The sequence below is a fragment of the Oncorhynchus mykiss genome, chromosome 14 (assembly GCF_013265735.2).
Source record: "Oncorhynchus mykiss isolate Arlee chromosome 14, USDA_OmykA_1.1, whole genome shotgun sequence".
Lineage (NCBI taxonomy): Eukaryota > Metazoa > Chordata > Actinopteri > Salmoniformes > Salmonidae > Oncorhynchus > Oncorhynchus mykiss.
The window spans coordinates 14,190,778-14,196,259 of record NC_048578.1 but is presented as its reverse complement, the minus strand read 5'-3'; the positions used below and the strand labels follow the sequence as shown (position 1 = coordinate 14,196,259).

Below are 5,482 nucleotides of genomic sequence, written 5' to 3'. Positions count from 1 at the left end.
AATGGAGTCCTAGTGCTAGACGAGTTCAATGCTCATTCGGTTTAGGAGCGCTACAGGAATGTGCACGTTTTTGTTCTAGCTCAGCACTAACACACCTAATTGTATTATTCAAGTGTTCAATTATTATAAACTACACAATTTATGTTCATGCTGAATTTGAGGAGTTACCATCAGATAAAGGATATGAGATCACATATGGATTATTTATGTCAATGTCAGTGGAGGCTGCTGAGGCGATGACGGTTCATTATAATGTCTGGAACGGAGCAAGTGCAATGGCATCAAACACATAGAAACCATGTGTTTGATACCATTCCCCTCCAGCCATTACCACAAGCCCATCCTGCCCAATTAAGGTACCACCAACCTTCTGTGGTCAATTTGTAGGGCAGGCCACTTGAGACTTCTCATGTTGGTGCTCGCTCACTCATGTGAAGGATGTGTGGAGGTCTACCTGTGAACTGTGCACCCAAAATTCAGTGATGCAACATGTTTCTCCAGTCAAAGATAATGAAAAAGCTAATCTTGTGCCATTGATTAGGTTTGACCTGGAGTTTGACCTACAGGTTTAGGATCTTAATTCAACCAGTATTTTCTGCAGCGACATGATTTGAACGTTTAGTCCATAATGTTGCTTGATCTGTGGTTAGGCTATTAACTGGGCAAAATTAGTCGACATGAAAAGTGAAATTATGTTATTATAAGAGTGTGTTACTACGTCTTATTGAGTGAATTTATGTGCTCTATACATACAAAAGCATTTGGATACCGTTTCAAATGAGTGGATTCGGATATTTCAGCCACACCTGTTGTTGACAGGTGTATCAAATCGAGCACACCGCCATGCAACCTCCATAGACAAACATTGGCAGTAGAATCGCCTTACTAAAGAGCTCAGAGACTTTCAACGTGGCACCGTCATAGAATGCCACCTTTCCAACAAGTCAGTCAGTTCCTCAAATTTCTGCCCTGCTAGAGCTTCCCCGGTCAATTTTAAGTGCTGTTATTGTGAAGTGGCTCAGCCACAAAGTGGTAGGCCACACAAGCTCACAGAACGGGACCGCAGAGTGTTGAAGCGTGTAGCATCTAAAAATTGCCCCCCGAATGCAACACTCACACTCACTAGCACTCACTCACGAGTTCCAAATTGCGTCTGGAAGCAACGTCCGCACAATAACTGTTCGTTGGGAGATTCTTGAAAAGGGTCACTATGGCTGAGCATGCTCAAAGCCAAGCGTTGGTTGGAGTGGTTTAAAGCTCGCCGCCATTGGACTCTGGAGCAGATGAAACGCATTCTCTGAGATGATGAATCTCGCTTCATAATCTGGCAGTACGACAGACAAATCTGGGTTTGGCGGATGCCAGGAGAATGCTACCTCCCCTATGCATTGTGCCAACTGTAATGTTTGGTGGAGGAGGAACAGTGGTCTGGGGCTGTTTTTCATGGTTTGGGCTAGACCCCTTAGTTCCAGTGAAGGGAAATCTTAATGCTGCAGCATACAATTACATTCTAGACTATTCTGTGCTTCCAACTTTGTGGCAACAGTTTGGGGAAGTTGATTTCCTGTTTCAGCATGACAATGCCCCCATGCACAAAGCGAGGTCCATACAGAAATGGTTTGTTGAAATTGGTGTGGAAGAACTTGATTGGCCTGCACAGAATATATTTAATTAACGATTGGACCTTCACTTCATCGAACACATTTGGGATGAATTGGAACGCCGACTGCGAGTCAGGCCTAATTGCCCAACATCAGTGCCCGACCTCACTAATGCTCTTGTGGCTGAATGGAAGCAAGTCCCCGCAGCAATGTTCCAACATCTAGTGGAAAGCATTCCCAGAAGATTGGAGGCTGTTATAGCAGCAAAGGGGGAACCAATTCCACATTAATGACCATGATTTTGTAATGAGATAGTCGATGAGCAGGTGTCCACATACATTTGGTAATGTAGTGTAAATCACAACATTCATCTGCATTTCCTGCTGCACAGAAAAATTCTCAGCAACAACAGAGTGATCAAATGTTTCGTGAAATTCAATCAAATCAAAATCAAATGTATTTATATAGCCCTTCTTACATCAGCTGATATCTCAAAGTGCTGTACAGAAACCCAGCCTAAAACCCCAAACAGCAAGCAATGCAGGTGTAGAAGCACGGTGGCTAGGAAAAACTCCCTAGAAAGGCCAAAACCTAGGAAGAAACCTAGAGAGGAACCAGGCTATGAGGGGTGGCCAGTGCTCTTCTGACTGTGCCTGGTGGAGATTATAACAGAACATGGCCCAGATGTTCAAATGTTCATAAATGACCAGCAAGGTCAAATAATAATAATCACAGTAGTTGTTGAGGGTGCAACAGGTCAGCACCTCAGGAGTAAATGTCAGTTGACAGGAGAAATACTCCAACCCAATCCACTGAACACATCTGAAACATTGAAAGTGTGATCTTGTAAGAAAGACCTCTAGGCCATTTATAAGCACCTTATTACACAGTAATGATAAAAAATCCCAACGTCAAAAATATTGCTCTATTTGTCAGTATCATTCTACGTTACTGTACATTTTAGCACATAAGCACTTTGACTTTTGAGATCCTACTGTAGCCTATAAGCAATGTGCTACATCTCAGGCTTCAAATGTAGGTTGACTGTAATAGCATTACAGAAATTCAACATTAGGCCTACAGCAAAGAAACGTATTCTGACAAGATTCTCCTCATGTCTTGCCCAAAAACCAACATTTATTTAATTGTGATTTTCATTGTGATTCCCCAATTTTCTAAACCTTTATATCTGAGTTTTCTTTCTGAGAGTTTCGCGGAATTCTAAAATATATAAAAAATGTATCACAATAATTGTTTCTTCGAAATGAATTGGGAGCTCGATACAATGTTGTCTGTTCGTCTACTCTCATTCAACCCTCCTCCCCCTCGACTAACCCTCCTCCCCCTCGACTAATCTGCGCATGCTCAGCCAAGCTCCAAGAGGTGTTTCGGCCTGTTTCGGGATTGGCCGGACTTTTTCGCCTCTTTGTTTTACTGATAGTGGATTTAAATCGGATTCAACCCAATGTCCAGCGGACTGTACTGTTCCTAAACAGGTTAGTTATTTTGACTTGAAGGATTTTAGGCGTATTAATGCATTGGTGCGTCTATTGGTGATTTATGGCTGCGATTTGTATTGTTCTTATTCATTTTTGTCTGTGCCTTTTCCGCTTGGTGGTATGGGCATGCTATACGTGTTGTTTTATGTGCCTATGTGGTAGTGTATGGCGGCGCCGGGCCCTGCAGTTAGACACCGGGATCCTTTTCAAGGAAAAGTGCATTAGAAGGGAGGGTGTGGATAGCAGTAAAGCTCTCTTTTTGTTCTATACGACGGGAGCTCTCGTAGACGCTCACATGTCTCCCATAATATTTGTGTTGTTTGGAGCGACAAACCAATCTTTCCCATTGCCTGGAATGTTCTTGAAAAACCATGGTCCACCATTAACCCTTTCGGGCTTCGAAAGTTCGGTGTTAATGCACGAGGGTGTAGTTGTAGCCACCTGATTAAATCTAGACAAAAGAGAGTTTATGATTAGAAGGGGCTATTTCGCCCCCATCTAACTGTATGGAACTGTGACATTGTGGGATTTTGGTGAAGGGCCGAGCCAACAAGTCTCTCTCTTTTGGTAGCTAGATTGATGTCTTGTAATAAGGGACAGCAATATGTCAATTGCTCCGAGGGACAAGCCACAATAGCCAAGTGGCTATACAAGCTAAACTTAGGTGGGTTTTCCTGGCTTCAGCCTATGTAGGGATTCAATGTTTTTTTACTGTTACAACAATAAATCCCAAAGGCAGGCAGGCACAAACATCCTCAACTTTCATTGTATAATTGACTACTTAGCATATTACTAGCCAATATTCTCTATGTTACTTAACCTGTAAATCATAAATATATCTCAACATGAACAGCTTCTTCATTCCTGGTTGACATAGGTTATGCAAATGTCGTAGTCAGGGAAGAATTGCAGAGAGCCATTCATTGGCTATGTTGAGTGTTGTTGATCAGGATCTCTAGTCCACTCAATCAATGAGACAGTATCATTAGAGCAATAAAGAAAGCTGTATTTCTCTTCATAACAGCCTTTGTTATGAACAGGCTTATCTAACAAATCCACTCACACTTTACAAAGAAACACAGTAGCCATACAAAAATTCCACATGAAGGTGTTGATTGCCCCTCCATGGTGGTGGAAATACTGGCCATTAGGCTACAGCTTCGTGTTGTTCTCTCTGTCCATGATGTTATGGCTAGTATGTCCAGCAGTGTATAGAATAGCCCATGTGTAAAGTTGCTCTTATACCCGTGGTAACACTGTAATTAGCCTACTATGACATCAACCTCGTTGTTACATTGTAGTTATTACATTGTAATGAGGTTGAGGGGTTTTGGTAATTATACAAGGGTCTACCACCTAAATACATTTTACGGAAATGCCAAATTCCAAATAATTTGGGGAATCCACCAACATTTTGGGATTAAGGTCCGTTCCATAAAGTTCTATTCCATACCAAATTCTTTGTCAAGGTGTGTTGACTGTTGTTACTGAGAATCCCAATCAGTGACCAGCAGAGCAAAACAACAGATGAACCATAAACCAGACATCACCCCCTTGAACCATATCTCACTACACCCCTTCTTGAAATTATGTCAGCATATACAGACACAAGAAAATGGTAACACATTGTTGTTATAGACCTGGTGAATGACAAGGCCTATTCATTTTGTGAATAAAACCAGACCTGTGTTGGCCTGTCACTTTTTCTACACTCGTGAGGGGATTAGGATTACACCCGTAGAGGGAAGTAGGTCCTAACTGTAACAGTTTACTTCCCTGACTGTTGCTGTTGTATGTCAACATTAGGGCCGGGACGATACCAGTATCGCGATACCTGTTAGTATCGTAGCAAGGAAACAAAACACAAAGCAGATTTAACTTCTTTATGAAAACAGCCATAATGTTTGAAACAAACATCATTGTGCTTTCATCCAGAGTCACATTTATTTATTTTCCAAGTTAAAGCACACAATATTTTACATCCAGCAGGTTTTTAAAGGACTGAAGAGTTAGGTCTGCTTTGTGTTTTCATTTGTGCAATGGAAAAAATATTGCAATACTGGTATTGTCACAGCCTTAGAGACATATCGAAAACTGGTTCACACAACAGGTTATGTAAGTAAATTCAGTGGTTTGACACACACACGTGGTTTGACATACAGTGCCTTTGGAAAGTATTCAGACACCTTGACCTTTTCCACATTTAGTTAAATTACAGCCTTATTCTAAAACTGGTTTAATAGTTTTTTTGCTCATCAATCTACACACAATACCCCATAATGACAAAGCAAAAACAGTTAAAAAATATATTTAGCTAATTTATTGGGGAGAAAAATTGAAATATCAGCATTCAGACCCTTTACTCAGTACTTTGTTGAAGCA

At 41.3% G+C, this 5,482-nt stretch overlaps 1 protein-coding gene across 2 annotated transcripts in view; it reads left to right on the top strand.

Annotated features, from left to right (window-relative positions):
• The first annotated feature begins 2,970 nt into the window (after window positions 1-2,970).
• LOC110488874 (polycomb group RING finger protein 3) overlaps window positions 2,971-5,482 on the top strand; it is a 43,633-nt gene continuing 41,121 nt past the window's right edge. Inside the window, exon 1 of one of the 2 annotated variants that reach the window (XM_021561310.2) lies at window positions 2,971-3,097. The gene's annotated coding sequence lies outside the window, so the exon portion shown is untranslated. The remainder of the gene's footprint in view (window positions 3,098-5,482) is intronic. The other variant, XM_021561311.2, reaches the window with a different exon arrangement.